At 34.7% G+C, this 19,439-nt stretch overlaps 1 protein-coding gene and 1 pseudogene across 1 annotated transcript in view; one reads left to right on the plus strand and one right to left on the minus strand.

The window, feature by feature from the left end:
• DACH2 (dachshund family transcription factor 2) overlaps window positions 1-19,439 on the minus strand; it is a 902,406-nt gene that overhangs the window by 527,824 nt on the left and 355,143 nt on the right. The window lies entirely within an intron of this gene.
• LOC114207385 (large ribosomal subunit protein uL30 pseudogene) lies at window positions 507-1,326 on the plus strand (annotated as a pseudogene).

Below are 19,439 nucleotides of genomic sequence, written 5' to 3' on the forward strand. Positions count from 1 at the left end.
ATCAGATAGACCAGGTTTGAGCCTGTTACCAGCTATACCTAGGCAAGTCACTTGATAATAGGCAAGTCATGTAACTTCTATACATCTCAGATTCTTAATCAACAAATTGGAAGTAACACCTTACTTACCTTTTAACACCTACCTCTAGAGTTGTCGTAAAGATACACATATCCTAGCACACACAAGAGGAACAAAATATGCCTGCAGAGTAATGCTTAGCATGTAGTCTTTAATGATAGTGCTTAATAATTTGGCAGATATTATTAGCAGTAGTGGTATAATGAAGAATCTTAGAATTGTTTAATTGGTATAGCTTATTTAATTGGTACAATATTTTTCTTTCAATGTAATATAATATGGAATGAATATCATATTTTGCTTCTTTTGAATTTCTTATCCATAATGTTTAAGTAAAACTCCTCAGAACTCCATAAGCAGTCTAAAGTTTTAAACCACAAATGACAGTAAGGGGTAAAAAACACTACTCATGGACTTCCTCTTTTCCGGCTGGAACCATGGAGGGTGCAGAAGAGAAGAAAAAGAAGGTTCCTGCTGTTCCAGAAACCCTTAAGAAGAAGCGAAGGAATTTCGCAGAGTTGAAGATCAAGCGTCTGAGGAAGAAGTTTGCTCAGAAGATGCTTCGAAAGGCAAGAAAGAAGCTTATCTATGAAAAAGCTAAGCATTACCACAAGGAATATAGGCAGATGTACAGAACTGAGATTCGAATGGCAAGGATGGCAAGAAAAGCTGGCAACTTATACGTACCTGCGGAACCCAAATTGGCATTTGTCATCAGGATCAGAGGTATCAATGGTGTGAGCCCAAAGGTTCGAAAGGTGTTGCAGCTTCTTCGCCTTCGCCAGATCTTCAATGGCACCTTTGTTAAGCTCAACAAGGCTTCAGTTAACATGCTAAGGATTGTGGAACCTTATATAGCATGGGGGTACCCAAATCTGAAGTCGGTGAATGAATTGATCTACAAGCGTGGTTATGGCAAAATCAACAAGAAGTGAATTGCCCTGACAGATAACACATTGATTGCCCGATCTCTTGGTAAATATGGCATCATCTGCATGGAGGATCTGATTCACGAGATCTATACTGTTGGAAAACGTTTCAAAGAAGCAAACAACTTTTTATGGCCCTTCAAATTATCTGCTCCACGAGGGGGAATGAAGAAAAAGACCACCTATTTTGTAGAAGGTGGAGATGCTGGTAACAGGGAAGACCAGATCAATAGGCTTATTAGAAGGATGAACTAAGGTATCTGCCATGATTATTTTTGTAATCTGGCCAGTTAATAAATGACTACTCTCATGGAAAAAAAAACAAAAAACAAAACAAAACAAAAAAACACTACTCATGGTTCACTTAATGTTTATATTCACTTTTTCCCTCATTATCAAACTTAACTCAAGATAAATACAAATATTTTTATTTGCAGAGTCTGTGAAACTGAGGCAAAGAAGAAAATTATTTAAACTGGTTTTATAGATGATTGTGTTGTAGCAGAAGAAATTTGAATACATCCATAGCTGCTAGGGGATACAATGCACATACTTGGCAATATTTAATTCAGGTTAAAATACTGATTGTTTTAATTGTTTCTTTTATTTATTTACATAAAACACAAAGGTAGGAGAATTTGCCATTAGAAAAATAATATGATATGGGTCATCATTTTGATGTTTGAAGACACATATATTCAATATATATTTTACTGAAATGCAAAATGTAGATTATATGGCATTTAGTAAAACTTTCTCATCTTGTTGATTAATAAACTGAAAGCCAAGAGATGAGATGATCAGTTAAAGGTCACTCAACAAGTAAGCTATAGAGTCAAAGCTAAAATCTATTTCTATTATTTCTAGTGTTCTTTCAGTTGCATCATACTGTCATTTTTGATTAATCCTTTTTAAACTTTGAGGGCATCGTTTTAACATTTATAAAGACAATATTTTCAAAGTGTTTTCACTGTTTTCAAGGTCAAAACACATTCTCAAAATATTTCCATAGGGTGATCAGTGAGAAGGAGAGACACTCAGTGAAAATAAAGGGTGGAAATATTTTGAAAGTGCTGTGAAAACATTTGACTGCCTTAACAGCCTTAAAGAAAACATTTATTTTGGCCATAGTGACTGAAACATTTGCTTCCTTTGGAAATGCTTGCTGCCAAAATAAAAGTTTCTTTTTTCATATAGAAGCAAATATTTTGTTGAATAAAATGTTTTGTATTTTTGTATAAATTACTTGAATATTGATTATGACCACTCTTAGTGACATCACTGTATACAGAGATTGTTTTGTAAATAAATTAGGGATCCTTGTACTCTAAAACTTCCCTTCCTATACAGATTTAATGTTCTGAAGTAGCAACTATATTGGAAAAAAAATACATGAGTAATGAGAAACTCAGTCACCCTGTTAAGGAGCTTGTCCTGTAAAATGGTTATGTCCACACAAGCGAAACATCTGGAGTAAAAGGCATTGTACACACCAAATAGCCAGAAGATAGACTGGCTGACTGACCTTTTCACATTTTAGGTTACAATTTTCTTTTCTTTTCTTTTTTCTTAATTTTATTATGTTATGTTAGTCACCACACAGCACATCATTAGTTTTTGATGTGGTGATCCATGATCCACTGTTTTCATATAACACTCAGTGCTCCATGCAGTACTTGCCCTCCTTAATATCCATCACTTGGCTAACCAAACCCCCTCCCCCCCTAAAACCCTGCTTGTTTCTCAGAGTCCATAGTCTCTCACAGTTCATCTCTACCTCCTATTTCCCCCCCTTCATTTTTCCCTTCCTTCTCCTAATGTCTTCCATGATATTCCTTATGTTCCACAAATAAGTGAAACCATATGATAGTTGACTTTCTCTGCTTGACTTATTTCACTTAGCATCATCTCCTCCAGTCCCTTCCATGTTGATGTAAAAGTTGGGTATTTTCTTGTGGAATTATTCTAAAGATTTCTATCAAATGAGTGCCTAAGACATATTAAGAAACTCAGTTTGCTTCTACATGGAGTTTATTTCTGATATCTAGGCTGATTTTAATGTATTTTTTTTAAGATTTTATTTATTTGAGAGAGAGAGAAAGTGAGAGAGAGCATGAGAGGGGAGAGGGTCAGAGGGAGAAGCACCCTCCCCACTGAGCAGGGAGCCCGACGTGGGACTCGATCCCGGGACTCCAGGATCATGACCTGAGCCGAAGGCAGTCGCTTAACCAACTGAGCCACCCAGGCGCCCTGATTTTAATGTATTTTATGTAACCATTTTGGCTGACAGACTTAATTCTAATCCTCCAAATCCAGTCACATGTAATTATGTTAATGAATCCACACATGCATTGATTGAAAAAACCTGCCTATGTCTACAAAAGATGGGCTACAACTTTCTATTTCAAAAGTCCACTGAGGAGTTAAGATGGTAGAGTAGTAGGAAGACCCTAGGCTTGCCTTGTCTCTAGACACAGCTAGATAATTATCAAATCATTGTGAATACCCAAGAAATCGATCTAAGGACTGACAGAACAAACTGCACAACTAGAGGGAGAAAGGAAGCCACATCGTGGAAGGTAGGAATGCAGAGATGTGCTTTGGGGAAGAAAGGGATCATAGGTGCTGTTGTGGGAAGGGGTCCCTGATCACAGAGAGAAGCAAAAGAAAGAAAGAAATGCACAGGGGATCACACAAGGAAAACACATCCTCAAAGCCATTGACTGGGAAAAAGAGGAGGGCTGATTTTTATCTTTGCAACAATCAGGGCTCAAAAACTAGAGTTTTAGATGTCCATAGCATGGCTGGTATAAAGCCCTACGGGCATTGCAGTGTTCCTGTAGAGAAGGCAAACAGGTAATCTGGGGGCAGAGGGTGCAATCTGTGGATAACCAGAGATGCACTGGGAGAGATGATTTTCCCTTCATGGAGTGCATCTGAGAGAGGTGGCATTGCCTCCCCAGGGACAAAGTAGCTGGAGGATGCCATTTCCCTCCCTCACCCCTTACCCTTCAGCATAGGTGGAGAGACATCTGCTGAGGGTGGCTAACCTGGACACTGGCTCTTTAGTGTGCTTTGCTCCAAACCCCACATTCCTGCCTTCCAGTGCAACCACCCTATTGGGTCAAACCTGCATCAACTGCAGTGCAGCGAGACCCTGTCCCAGAAGACCAATACAGATCCCCACCACACCAGGTCCCTAAAGTTTTGAGTTTTAAAACTCAGTAGGCCTGGCTGGGATTGAACATAAATTGCACTGTGCTGGTTCAAGCAAGCAAGCAACCTAGACACATACAGTGTAAAAACAGTGATCAGAAAAACACATAAAACACAGAAGGGAAATTATTTGCTCTTCTGGGAGGGCCTTCCTGACAGCAGGGAACACAAACTCGCCTCTCTAGGGACAAAAGAACTGTCTGGTGCCATTTCTCTCCCCTCATATTTAGCATAAACTAACTTCAGTAAGCAGCACAGAGCCAACACTAGCTGCTTAAATTGCTTTCATCAAGACCCACCCCCCTGCACCATGCTGGTACTGCTTTTATTGGGCAAATGTGCCTGAGAGCCAGTGCAGTGGGCCCCACCCCCTGAAGACCAGCAAAAATGACAACAAGCACCAGGTCTGCTGACTATAGAGTTCTGCAAAACTTCACTTCTACTGGAAAAAGCATCAGGTCACTTTATTTTTATTTTAAGATTTTATTTATTTATTTGAGAGAGAGTGAGAGAGAGCACGAGAGGGAAGAGGGTCAGAGGGAGAAGCAGACTCCCCGCCGAGCAGGGAGTCCGATGTGGGACTCGATCCCGGGACTCCAGGATCATGACCTGAGCCGAAGGCAGTCGCTCAACCAACTGAGCCACCCAGGCGCCCACATCAGGTCACTTTAAACAAGCAGCTCAGAGAACACAATTAAAACATGCCACACTCTCTCCAAGGTCCAAACACTCCCCACTCCACGTAAGGAGAAACCCTGCAGAGGATTGACCTCAGGAATAGAGCAGCCATAACACAGCAGTAGAGTGCCTGCAGCATACACCAGAGAAACTTCCTAAAACACCAGGCCTGGACATTATACGACTGATTCTTCATAAAACCATTACTCTCAGGAGCAGGAAACGTAACTGGCTTTCTTAAAACACAGAAGAAGACATAGACCAAGAAAAAAAAAAAAAGACAAGAAAGAAGAATTCATCTCAAAAGAAAGAACAAGAAAAGATCACATACAGAGATCTAATCAAAACAGATATAAGCAATATGCCTGACTCAGAATTTAAAGCAACAATCATAAGGATACTAGCTGGGTGTGAGAAAAGCATAGAAGACACCAGGGAGTCCCTGACCACAGAGATCAAAGAGCTAAAAACCGATCAGCTTGAAATGAAAAATGCAATAACTGAGATTCAAAACCAACTGGATGTACTACCACAAGGATGGAAGAAGCAGAGAAACAAATAAGTGATATAGAAGATAAAATTATGAAAAATATGAAGCTGAATAAAATAGAGAAAGAAGAATGGTAGATCACAAAAGTAGACTTAGGGAATACAATGATTCCATGAAACATAATAACATTTGTATCATAGGAGTCCCAGAAGAAGAAGATAGAGGAAAGGGGACAGAAGGATTATTTCAGGAAATTATAGCTGAAAAATTCCCTACTGTGAGGGAGAAAACAGATTTCCAAATCTAGGAAGCACAGAGAACTCCCATCCAAATCAACAAAAGCCAGTCAACATCAAGACATATCATAGTTAAATTTGCAAAATATACAGGTAAAGAAAACATCCTAAAGGCAGCAAGACAAAAAGTCCCTCACTTATAAGACAAAGTTAGCAGCATATCTCTCCAAAGAACCTTGGCCAGAAGAAAGTGACAACAGATATTCAACATGCTGAATGGGAAAAATATGCAGCCAAGAATATTTTACCCAGCAAGGCTATCATTCAGAACAGAAGAAGAGATAAAGAATTTTGCAGACAAACAGAAACTAAACAAACCCTGCAAGAAATATTAAAAAGGACTCTTTGAGTGGAAAAAAGCCTGGAAATGAACAGAAAATCTCAGTAACAATGACAAAACAAGCAATAAAGTGGCACTAAATTAATCTTTATCAATAATTACTCTGAATGTGAATGCTCCAATCAAAAGACATAGGGTGTCAGAATGGATAAAAAGAACTAAATCCACCTATATGCTAAGAACAAAAAACTCATTTTAGATCTAAAAACACCTGCAGATTGAAAGTGAGGGGGTGGGGAACAATTTATCATGCAAATGGACATTAAAAGAAAGCCTGAGTATCCATATTTATTTCAGACACACTAGATTTTAAACCAAAGACTGTAACAAGAGATGAAGAAGGGTACTATATCATAATAACGGTGTTAACTTGAGAGCACCCAAATATATAAAACAATTAATAATAAACATAAAGGGTTTCATTGATAATAATACAATAACAGTGGGGGACTTCAACACCCCACTTGCAGCAAATGGACAGATCATCTAAGCAGAAAACCAACAAGGAAACAATGTCTTCGAATGACATACTGGACCAGATGGACTTAACAGATATAATCAGAGCATTTCATCCTAAAGAAGGAGAATACACATTCTTTTAGGGTGCACATGGAATGTTGTCCATAACAGATCACACACTGGGTCACAAATCAGGACTCAATAAATACAAAAAGATTGAGATCATACCATGCATATTTTCTGACCCCAATGCTATAAAACTTGAAGTATACCACAAAAAAATTTGGAAAGACCACAAATACATGGAAGTTAAAGAACATCCTAGCAAAGATGAATGGGTTAACCAGGAAATTAAAGAAGAAAAAAATACATGGAAAAATGATAATGAAAATATGACATTGCAAAACCTTTGGGATGCAGCAAAAGCAGCCATAAGAGGAAAATATATGGCAATACAGGCTTACCTCAAAAAGCAAGAAAAGTCTCAAATAGACAACCTAACCCTATACCTAAAGGAGCTAGAAAAAGAACAACAAATGAGAATAAAGTGAAGAAAGGAAATAATAAAGATTAGAGCAGAAATAAAAGACAAACAAAAAACAAGTAGAACATAACAAAGAGCTGGTTCTTTGAAAGAATTAATAAAGTTAATAAACCCATGGCCAGGTTTATCAAAATAAAAAAAGACAAAGGACCCAAATAAATAAACTCATCACTGAGAGAGGAGACATCATGACCAACACCAGAAAAATATAAACAATTATAAGAGAATATTATGAAAATTATATGCCAACAAATTGGGCAATCTGGAAAAAATGGATAAATTTATGGAAACATACAAACTACCAAAACTGGAACAGGGAGAAATAGAAAACCCGAACAGACTGATAACAAGTAAAGAAACTGAATTAGTAATCAAAAATCTCCCAACAAACAAAAGTCCAGGGGCAGATGACTACCCAGGGGAATTCTACCAAACAGTTAAAGAATTAATAAAGATTCTCCCCAAACTGTTCCAAAAAATAGAAATGGAAGGAAAACTTCCAAATGCATTTTACAAGACCAGCATTACCTTGGTGCCAAAACCAGACAAAGACCCCACTAGAAAAGATAATTGCAAGCCAAACAGGGATGCAAATATTTCTCAACAAAATACTAACCAGTTGAATCTAACAGTACATTAAAAGAATCATTCATTTCAATCAAGTGGGATTTATCATGTGCTACAAGAGTGATTCAATATTTGGAAATCAATCAACTTTATACACCACATTAATAAAAGAAAGGATAAAAACCATATTATCTTCTCAATAGAGGCAGAAAAAGCATTTGACAAACTACAGCATCCATTCTTGATAAAGACCCTCAACAAAATAGGGATAGAGGGAACATAACTCAACATCATAAAGACCATATACCAAAGACCCACAGCTAATATAATCCTCAATGGGGAAAAACTTAGAGCTTTCCCTCCATAGTCAGGAACAAGACAGGGACGTCCACTCTCATCGCGATTATTTAACATACTGTTGGAAATCGTAGCCTTAACAATCAGACAACAAAAAGAAATAAAAGACAACCAAATCTGTAAAGAAGAATTAAATCTTTCAGTATTTGCAGATAACATGAAACTCTATATAGAAAACCCAAAAGACCACCCCAAAACTGCTAGAACAGATACATGAACTCAGTAAAGTTGCAGTATACAAAATCAACATACAGAAATCTGTTGCATTTCTATACACCAATAATGAAGCAGCAGAAAGAAAAGTTATAACAATTCCATTTACAATTGCACCAAAAACAATAAAATACCTAGGTATGAACCCAACCAAATAGGTCAAAGACCTATACTCTGAAAAGTATAAAAACACCGATGAAAGAAATTGAAGGGGCACAAAGAAATGGAAAGACATTCCATGCTCATAGATTGATAGAACAAATATTGTAAAAATGTCAATACTACGCAAGAAAAAGCTACACAGTTAATGCAATCCCTATGAAAACACCACCAGCATCTTTCACAGAAGTAGAACAATCTTAAAATTTATATGGAGCCACTAAAGACCCTGAAGAGCCAAAGCAACCTTGAAGAAGAAAAGCAAAGCAGGAGGCCTTGGAATTCCAGATATCAAGTTATATTACAAAGCTGTAGTGATCCAAACATTATGGTACTGGCACAAAAATAGACACATAGATCAATAGTACAAAGTAGAAAAAACAGAAATGAACTCACAACTATATGGCCAATTAATATTCAACAAAGCAGGAAAGAATATGCAATGGGAAAAAGAGCCTCATGAACAATAGTGTTGGGAAAACTGCAAAGCAATATGTGAAAGAATAAAATCAGACCACTTTTTGACACCAAACACAAAAATAAATTAAAAATGGATTAAAGACCTAACTATGATTCCTGAAACCATTAAAATCCTAGAGGAGAACACAGGCAGTAACCTCTTTGACATTGGCCATAGCAACTTCCTTCTTGATATGTCTCCTGACACAAGGGAAACAAAAGCTAAAATAAACTGTTGGAACTTCACCAAAATAAAAAGGATTTGCACAGTAAAGGAAATAATCAACAAAAGTAAAAGACAACCTATGGAATGGGAGAAGATATTTACAAATAACATATCTGATAGAGGGTTAATGTCCAAAATATATAAAGAACTTATAAAACTCAACACCAAGAAAACAAATAATGAAATTAAAAATGGGCAGAAAGCATGAATAGACATTTTTCCAAAGAAGAAATACAGACAGCCAACAGACCTTGAAAAGATGCTCAACATCACTCATCATCAGGGAAATACAAATGAAAACTACAATGAGATATCACCTCACTTCTGTCAGAATGGCCAAATTCAATAACACGAGAAACAACAGGTGCCAATGAGAATGTGGAAAAAGGGGAACCCTCTAGCACTGTCGGTGGGAATGCAAACTGGTACAGTCACTCGGGCAAATAGTTATGGAAGTTCCTCAGAAAGTTAAAAATAGAACTACCTTATGATCCAACAATTGCAATTATAGGTATTTACCCAGAGAATACAGAAGTACTAATTCAAAGGGATACCTGCACTTTGATGCTTATACCAGCATTATCTACAATAGATAAATTATGGAAAGAGCCCAAACGTCCACCAACTGAAGAATGGATAAAGAAGTAGTGGTGTGTGTATATATATATATATATATATATATATATATATATATATATATATATATAATGGAATATTACTCAGCCATAAAAAAGAATGAAATCTTGCCATTTGTAATGACATAGATGGAGCTAGAGAGTATTATGCTAAGTGAAATAAGTCAGAGAAACAAGTACAATGTGATTTCACTCATATGTGGAATTTAAGAAACGAAGCAAACAAGCAAAGGAAGAAAAATAAGAGAGAGAAAACAACAAACAGACTCTTAATTATAGCAAACAATCTGATGTTTACTAGATGAGAGGTGGGTGGGAGAATGGCTTAAATAAGTGATGGGGATTAAAAAATACACTTGTGATGAGGACCAGGTGTTGTATTGAAGGGTTTTATCACTATATTATATACCTGAAACCAATATTACACTATATGTTAATAAACAGGAAGTTAAATAAAAACTAACCCAAAAAAGGAACATGGAAGCCACCCAAATGTCCATCAATAGATGATGGAGGAAGAAGAATTATATATATATATATATATATAATGGAATATTGCTCAGCCATGAAAAAGAATGAAATCTTACCATTTATCACAACATGGATGGACCTAGAGGATATAAAACTAAGTAAAATAAGTAAACCAGAGACAAATACCATATGGTTTCACTCATATGTATCAAGAATCAAAACAAATGTTATAAACAAGGAAAAAGAGAGACAAACAAACAAACAAAATACCAGACTTTTAAATATAGAGAACAAGCTGGTGGTTGCTAGAGGGGAGGTAGGGGAGGATGGCTTAAGTAGATAAAGGGGATTAAGATTATACTTATCTTGATGAGCACTGGGAAATATATATAATTGTTGAATCATTATATTGTATACCTGAAACTAATGTAACATTGTATGTTAATTATACTTCAATTTTTAAAAGTAAACATTAAAATTTGGTATCCATACATTCTGGTCCCTACAGAAAAGAAATTAGAAAATTTAGTCCCACACTTCTCCAGGACAAACTCTTCACTATTCCTTTCATTTCAGATCTCAGTTAAGGAAGAGCTTTATTCCATTGTATGGAATTGTATGAGTTTTGTTACTGTTGTTGGATGATTAAAAGGAAGAAATAATACGGACAAATTAACACCTACTATGTGTCAAGCATTATGCTAGGGTTTACATCAACTGCATTTAATTCTCTAAATAATTCCATAACTATTATCTTATTTTAAGATGAGAAATTAAGCCTTAGAAAGGATTGTTTGCTGAAGGCCAGCCAGCAGATCCATACAGTAGCCCTCATCTGTCTGACTCTAAATCCACTTTATAGTAGGCATATATTTCTCAACCTAGTTTAAGACAAATGACTTTTCCTTCCTTAATTTCTTTTTTTTAAAGATTTTATTTATTTATTTATTTGACAGAGAGAAACACAGCGAGAGAGGGAACACCAGAGGGAGTAGGAGAGGGAGAAGCAGGCTCCTCACTGAGAAGGGAGCCCGATGCGGGGCTCAATCCCAGGACCCTGGGATCATGACCTGAGGCGAAGGCAGATGCTTAACGACTGAGCCACCCAGGCACCCCCTTCCTTAATTTCTATAAATAGAAGAACACCACCTCAGAGTTGAATAAATAAACTCAACCATAACAGAACAAAATAAGCAAGGGACTAAAGGGGGAATTGTTCATGGTCATCTCATTTGGGGCTTGAACATTTTGTATCTCCATGATTTACCAAACTTCGATAAAGGCAAATCAGACAAAGGGATCTAGGACTTCACACTAGGAGTAATTTTTAAGTTACATGAAAGATACCAAATAAGTGGACTATAATTTCACAACTATAAGCTTAGCACAAATGAAAGGAAAGAGGAAATGATTAAACAGCAAAGGCTATAATAGAAGAAAACTAAGGAAAAGTGGAACTGGTTTAGAGGGAGTCATTGAAGGCTTTATGGAGGAAAGGAGCCCTTAGCCAGGTCTCAGACTGGGTGGGACCCAGGCAAGAAAGTACATGATAGACACATTTCAGATTAAATCGTGGAGATGGAAATGAAGCTGTCTTGGGATCAGAGAAGAGATAAATCTGTCTGTTAAAAATGAGGTTATAATGGGAACAGTGGAAATAAATAATAACAATAAGTTGCATAGGGCTTACAAGTGCCAGGCACACTTCTAAGTGCTTTATATTAAGTCATCTCATTCTGGCAAAAATCCTGAAGCTAAGGCAGAGTTAAATAATCGACCCAAAGTCACACAACAGGTAGTGACAGAGCTGGGATTTAGAACCTATGAAGTATGATTCCAGAGTTTATGCAATTAAACACTACAATGATACATTAGAAGATACATAAAAGATACATTAGGGGAAATATATATTCAAGTGAAGAGATATAGGTAGTTGTTTTTTATGTAGTCAAAAATTGAGCTTTTCAATATAAATTATGAGGAAGCAAATATATAGGAAATACAAGTAATACTAGGCAAAGCCCATAAATGGTCAAAATTTTTATATATTTATAACTTATGGGCAATGTGATCTACTGTAAATTATAAATAATGTGAAATATATTTTAAAAGAATTAACAGTATTTACATCACACTTTAAGTAGATCTATTAAATTTTTGTTTTTAATTTATAATCTGATCACATAGAAAGATCAAGTAGAAAAAGTGCTCATAAATTTCAAAGACTTTTAATTAGCCTCTTTTTATCCTAATTGGCATATTACATAAGGTTCAAAATACTATTATCAAACAGAGGTTATAACTATATACATACACAGCTACATCTATACACACTACATATTTAAGAGCAAAGGGGGGTTGCTCTATCTCCATCAACTCTTTATTTTAGCTATTTTGAAGGTAATAATATGTAGAATGTCATATACAATATTAATGTCTCAACAACACGCACTAAGAAATGTGATCCACAGTTACCATTGTTCAACCTGGCATACTAAAATATATGGTAGTATCTGAAATATGTTTAAGAATTATGCTTGAAGTTTAAGACATTAATTTTCAAACCACATATATTTTTCTCTATCATATATGACAAACTGCAGACATTGTAATATAACAGCAGTATTTTTATAATTAAAGATAAATGCCTTTCTTCTTTAAATATGTTGATTTTTCTATTAAACAATGAACACTTCTTAGAAAAATGTGAATAATCTGCATAAAATTATGATTTAAACCTTCCCCCACTTCTTTCTAAAGATAGCAGCCAAAAACTGGAAAAAGTCAGGGTGCCTTTGAGGATATTTAATTAAAATCTAATCCCACATTCTTAAAAGCTCACATAAATTAAGCTGTCATTCAGGAGATTTATGCATTCACATTTGCATATTACATACAATTCATCAATTACTCATGTTTGAAAGCAATGCCTTTCCCAGGGTGCTGAACTGCCAACAGTGCCAACAGGCACATGCACCCACAAAACCATACCAACTGGTACCTTGGAGAAAGCCATTTCCATATGGCCTTTCATTTGCACATCCACAGAGTTCCAAGCATGCTTAAAAAACTATGACTACAATTTGATGGATTCTACTGAGCTAAATTTGTTTGAAAGAGACAATCATTTTACTTAATCTTGGTGCAACTGCATGGTGATAGCAATTCAACAGCCTTCTTGCATTCATGGCAAGTTTTGCTTTCTTTTGTTTTTTGTTTGTTTTCTTTTTTAATTTTTTTATTATGTTATGTTAATCACCATACATTACATCATTAGTTTTTGATGTAGTGTTCCATGATTCATTGTTTGCATATAACATCCAGTGCTCCATTCAATATGTACCCTCTTTTAAAATCAGTATTTTTAATGGAAACAACTTGACCAAAAATCTGTTACAGGATTTTGAGATGCATTAAAACAAAAGTTTAATGAGAAAAAAATGCTTTTGGAGCACAAAAGAGAACTATTCAACCTTAAGAGATCAAAGGAAGTGGCATTTGATCTGGTCTTTAAAGATGAGTAGGATAAATATGAAGACTGTTTTATAAATGTACATCCTTGTAGAGGGGCCATGCAAATCTTTCTCTGCAATTTCAGTATGTTTCACTCCAATTTCAGTATGTGTGTTGCTGGAAAAACACAAAATCAAAACTAGCTTGAGAATCTCCTAATGTTCAAAGCAGAAAAAAGACCAATAAGAATATGTGAGATAAACATTGTATTTCTACTTATCTATTATATTCTATGGTATACAGATCAGATAGTTTAGTATAAACTGCACATATATATATATAATATTGACTATTAGCCAATCTTAAAGTCTATTGAGTATTAGTTTGTTGCTGAACATTAGCTAGAATATTAAGATAGCAATAAGTGGATTTATTCTATAAGAAAATAGTATTTGCCTTTTATTGCAACTTGCAAAATCCTGCTTTCCTCCTAACAGATAATACTAATAGATGTATATTACATTTGTCATATAAATTTAATGCAAAACCTTATAAGAGGCAGAATTTTTACTATCTGGAATGGGAGAAAATAGTATTATAGGACAAAATATTAAGTGTGCATGTATAATGTTATTCTCTTGACTATAATTTAACCCTGAGAAAAAATATTAGAGCTTGGTTCTGAACAAAAGATTCTCTCACAGGTTATCAGTTTCAATTAACAATGTGTCCAATATTCCAGCATTCAGTGTTAAGTTCTTCAAGTCTTCCTCAAATCTTCCACTTCTATACCCTATTAAACCTATGTGTTTTAATTATGATTGAGAAGCTAACTGTAGTTGTATTATAGTCAGAAAAAAAGTATACAGACACATTTTCAGAATAATTATTCATTATAACAATTAAACTGATCAAATAATATCTAAAATATTTTATTCTAAATAATGCAGTGTAATAGGGACACATACGATTTAAGGTTACTATACCTGAACAGCTAGTGACCATTTACCACTATAATGCTTTTGCCTTACACAATACAGGTCTTAAATCATAATTGCTATTTACAACTAAAAATTGTCTTATGATATCTTTCCCTAAGTGAAGAGTAATGTATTATACCTGCCAAATGTCTCTCTTCAAAAAAAACATATTTCTCCCTTCTTTCAGGAAAAAAAAAGTTAAATGCTATACCCCCCGATAACTTTGTTGTTGTTTTTTATGTTTCAGAGGCACACAGTCCTAATATTGAATAATGTTTTATTGAATGATTATTGAATGATTATAAAAGAGTTTTTAATTTCTTATGCTTACTGTTGTAAATTCTTAATTTCTTAAAGAAAGGAAAATGTTTCCTTGGTGAAAAACCACAGCAGAATTCAAACCAAAGGGAATTCAAATTCTGTTAATAAATAAAACCGTCATAATCCAAATAACAAGACTGACATTTTACCAGATGTAGATCAATCTATTCTAAGTTATTCATTATTCTAAACATTAATTAAAAACATCAAAATCCTAGAGGGGAACACAGGCAGTAACTTCTTTGACATCAGCTGTAGCAACTTCTTACTAGATATGTCTTCTGAGGCAAAGGAAGCAAAAGCAAAAATAAACTATTAGATTTCAGCAAGATGAAAAGCTGCACAACAAAGAAAACAATCAACAAAACTAAAAGAGAACCTTTGGAATAGGATAAGATATTTGCAAATGATGTATCTGATAAAGGGTTATTATCCAAAATATATAAAGAATTTATAAAACTCAACATCCAAAAACAAATATTCCAGTCAAATGGACAGAAGACATAAATAGACACTTTTCCCAAAAAGACGTACAGATAGCCAATGACATGTGAAAAGAAGCTCAATATCACTCATCATCAGGGAAATACAAATGAAAACTACAATGAGCTATCACTTCACACTTGTCAGAATGGCTAAAATTAACAACACAGGAAACAACAGATGTTGGTGAGGATATGGAGAAAGGAGAAACCTCTTGCACTCTTTGTGAGAATGCAAACTGGAGTAGAAATTCTAGAAAAACAGTATGGAGGTTACTCAAAAAGTTAAAAATAGAACAACACTATGACCCAGCAATTGCACTTCTAGGTATTTACCCAAAGGATACAAAATACTGAATTGAAGGGACACATGCACCCCAATGTTTATAGCAGCATTATCAACAATAGCCAAATTATGGAAAGAGCCCAAATGTCACCAACTGATGAATGGATAAAGAATCTGAATCTGTGATTCAGTCATATTTATTCAGCCATAAAAAAGAATGAAATCTTGCCATTTGCAACAATGTGGATGGAGCTAGATAGTATTATACTAAGTGAAATAAGTCATTCACAGAAAGACAAATACTGTATGATTTCACTTGTGTGTGGAATTTAAGAAACAAAACAGATGACCATAGTGGGAAAAAGAGAGGCAAACCATAAAACAGACTCAGATATAGAGAACAAACTGTTGTTCCTGCTGAGCAGGAAGCCTGACTTGGGCATGATTCCGGGACCCTGGGATCATGACCCGAGCTGAAGGCACGTCTGAGCCACCCAGGTGCCCCTATTTTTAAACATATCTTAAGGATGGAGATAGTGCAAAATATTTTATGCTGAGAATGTATGAACTGAATGAGATATCTGCTCAGTTTAGAGAATATTTTATATATTAGTTTTGTTCCAGTTCAATAGATATAGAAAAAATCTATACATTCAATTCCAGTTCTAACCACATCATTGGATTAAAAAAAAAACTAGCTCAGCTTGTGGTTTAGTAAAAATAATAATGATAATAATATGGGGGATTGGATTCTACAAATTAGTAAGGCTTACTAAGTTTTTACATAATTATTTGGCTTAGTTCAAATCCTTATTTTAGATAATAACAAAAGGTTAGACTAATGACAAAATTATAGCACTGTGCAAAAATATCTTGTCTTTTGATATATAACATGCACTTTAAGCAGAACATCCTTCCACACTGTATTTTCATTTTATTTCCTCTCTATATTTTATATCTAGCAAAAGTGCCCTAAAATTAACTTATGCAATAAATATGCTGTATAATATTTATCTTCCAGAATATGATGACATTATATGATATATCACTAGCTGTAAAACTTCTGTGTTGGAAAAGACATCACCTAACAAGAAAGATAAATGCTCTATCCATGGTGCAACTCTATCATATGTTGTTTGGGCAAGAAGATAATTGAAAATGACAAAAAAGTATGTCAATCAAAATATAGAGATATTAAAATTGCTCAAATACATCTACTGATAATCCACACTGTGCTAAAAGAAGCACAATAATCAAAGTATTTTTCTAAATTATAACTTTAAGGAAGGCCATAATTCTTGCTCCAGGCACAACTAAATATGAAGCTTTTTTACCACTTTTATGGCAACAGTCTCACCATAAGCACCTATCAATTTTGCTGTCCACAACCCTGTTTCAATCAAAATAAGAGCAAGAGTTACATCAGAATATCTATTAATCTCTAACTTACTGAGAGCATCTGTCAGGATAGAAAGAGACAAAAATTAGGTAGGAAACAGATATTGTTAAATTCCCATTGTCAAAAGTGGAAGATAAGACAGTAAAAATCTCAATTTATTTATTTGATATGGCAAATATTTACTGAATTATTAATATTTGCTGTTGATTAGCACTCAGTATAGATATAGTAGAATTTGAAAACTGTATGCACACACAAATAATATGTATATATACACATTTCCACATCATCAGAGCCTAGTAGAATGCATGGCACATGGTAAACAAATGAACATAGAAGAAGGGAAGGAAAAATAAAATAAGATAAAAGCAGAAAGGGAGACAAACCATAAAAGACTCTTAACTATAGAGAAAACTGAGGGTTGCTGGAGGGGAGGTGGGTAGGGTAATTGCATGATGGGCAATAAGGAAGGCACTTGATGTAATGAGCACTGGGTGGTATATGCAACTGATGAATCACTAAATTCTACCCTGAAATTAATAATACACCATATGTTAACTAACTTGAATTTAAATAAAACCAAAAAAATGGAAAAAAGACAAATGGTATATGGTATGCCAAGAAATAATAACAAGAAAATAACAAGATAAATAAAATGAGGAATATTTTACAAAGTCTCAAATATAGCCAAATTAAAAGGAGAGTGCCCTACATATTTAAGTATATAGAACATTACTGTAGTCAGCAATACTCCACACCAAAATTTAAATTAGTGACTTTATGTATTCCCTAGTATTTTGCCTATACTCTATTGTATATCTTTATCCAAGCACTGATAAACTTGACCCATAACCTTTCAACAGGTACTGTACATTTTTAGGTTAAAGCTACTGTCCAAACAAGAATGCAGTAACCAAGCATTGCTCTGTTAATTCTTTCACATTTTTCTTTTTTTTTCCTTTGAGTATAATTTACATACAATGTTACATTCATTTCAGGGGTACAACTTAGCGGTTTGACAAGTTTATACGTTATACTATGTTTAACACAAGGGTAGCTACCATCTGTCCTGTTACATCACTATTAAATATCATTGACTGTATTCCTTATGCTGTGTTTCTTATTCCTGTGACTTATTCATTCCATAACTGAAAGCCTGTACCTCCCTCACCCCTTCATCCATTCTGTCCAACACTTACCCCCAACCATCAGTTTGTTCTCTGTACTTATAGGTCTGATTCTGCTTTTCCTTTCTTCATTATTTTTTTTTTAGATTTCACATATGAGTGCAATCATATGGTGTTTGTACTTCTCAGTCTGATATATTTCACTTGGCATAACACCCCAGGTCCATTCATGTTGTCCCAATGGCACAATCTCATCTTCTCTATGGCTACATAATATTCCATTGTATATATATTACACATTTTCTTTATCCACTTACCTACTGATGGACAGAGGTTGCATCCATATATTGGCTATTGTAAATAATGTTGCAATAAGCATAGGAGTGCATATATATTTTTGAATTAGGGTTTTCATTTTCTATGGGTAAATACCCAGTAGTGGAATTATTGGATCATATGGTGTTTCTATTTTTAATTTTCTGAGGAACCTCCATACTGTTTTCCACAGTGGCTATACCAATTTACATTCCTATTAACAGTGCACAAGTGTTCCTTTTTCTCCACATCATTACCAAAACTTGTTATTTCTTGTCATTTCGATTTTAGTCATTCTAACTGGTGTAAGGCTATATCCCTTTGTGGTTTTCATTTGCATTTTCCTGATTAGTGATGTTGAGCAGTTTTTCATGTGTTTGTTGGTCATCTCTCAATCTTTGGGAAACTGTCTATTCAGGTCCTCTGCTCATTTTTTAATTGGATTGTTTCTTGGTGTTAAGTTGTATAAGTTCTTTATATAATTTGGATATGAACCCCTTATCAGTTACATAATTTGCAAATATCTTCTCCCATTCAGTATGTTGCCTTATAGTTTTGTTGGTGGTTTGCTTCACTGTGTGAAAGCTTTTTTTAAAATTTAAATTCAATTAATCAAGATAGCATCATTAGTTTTTGATATTGAATACTCCTAATAGTTTATTTTTTTAATTTTATTTTCTTGCTGTAGGAGACAGATCTAGAAAAATATTGCCATGGCCAAAGTCAGAGAAATTACTACCTGTGCTGCCTTACAGGATTTTGGGTTCATGTCTCATGTGTAGGTCTTTAATCCATGTTGACTTTATTTTTGCGTATAGTGTTAGAAAGTGGCCCAGTTTCATTCTTGAACATATAGCTGTCCAGTTTTCTCAGCACCATTTATTGAAGAGACTGCTTTTTTCCCATTGCATATTCTTTCCTCCTTTGTCATAGATCAATTGACCGTATAATCATAGGTT

The sequence above is a fragment of the Eumetopias jubatus genome, unplaced genomic scaffold (assembly GCF_037043125.1).
Source record: "Eumetopias jubatus isolate StellerSeaLion01/CBP00866 unplaced genomic scaffold, mEumJub1_p1.0 scaffold_11, whole genome shotgun sequence".
NCBI classification, from domain to species: Eukaryota; Metazoa; Chordata; class Mammalia; order Carnivora; family Otariidae; genus Eumetopias; species Eumetopias jubatus.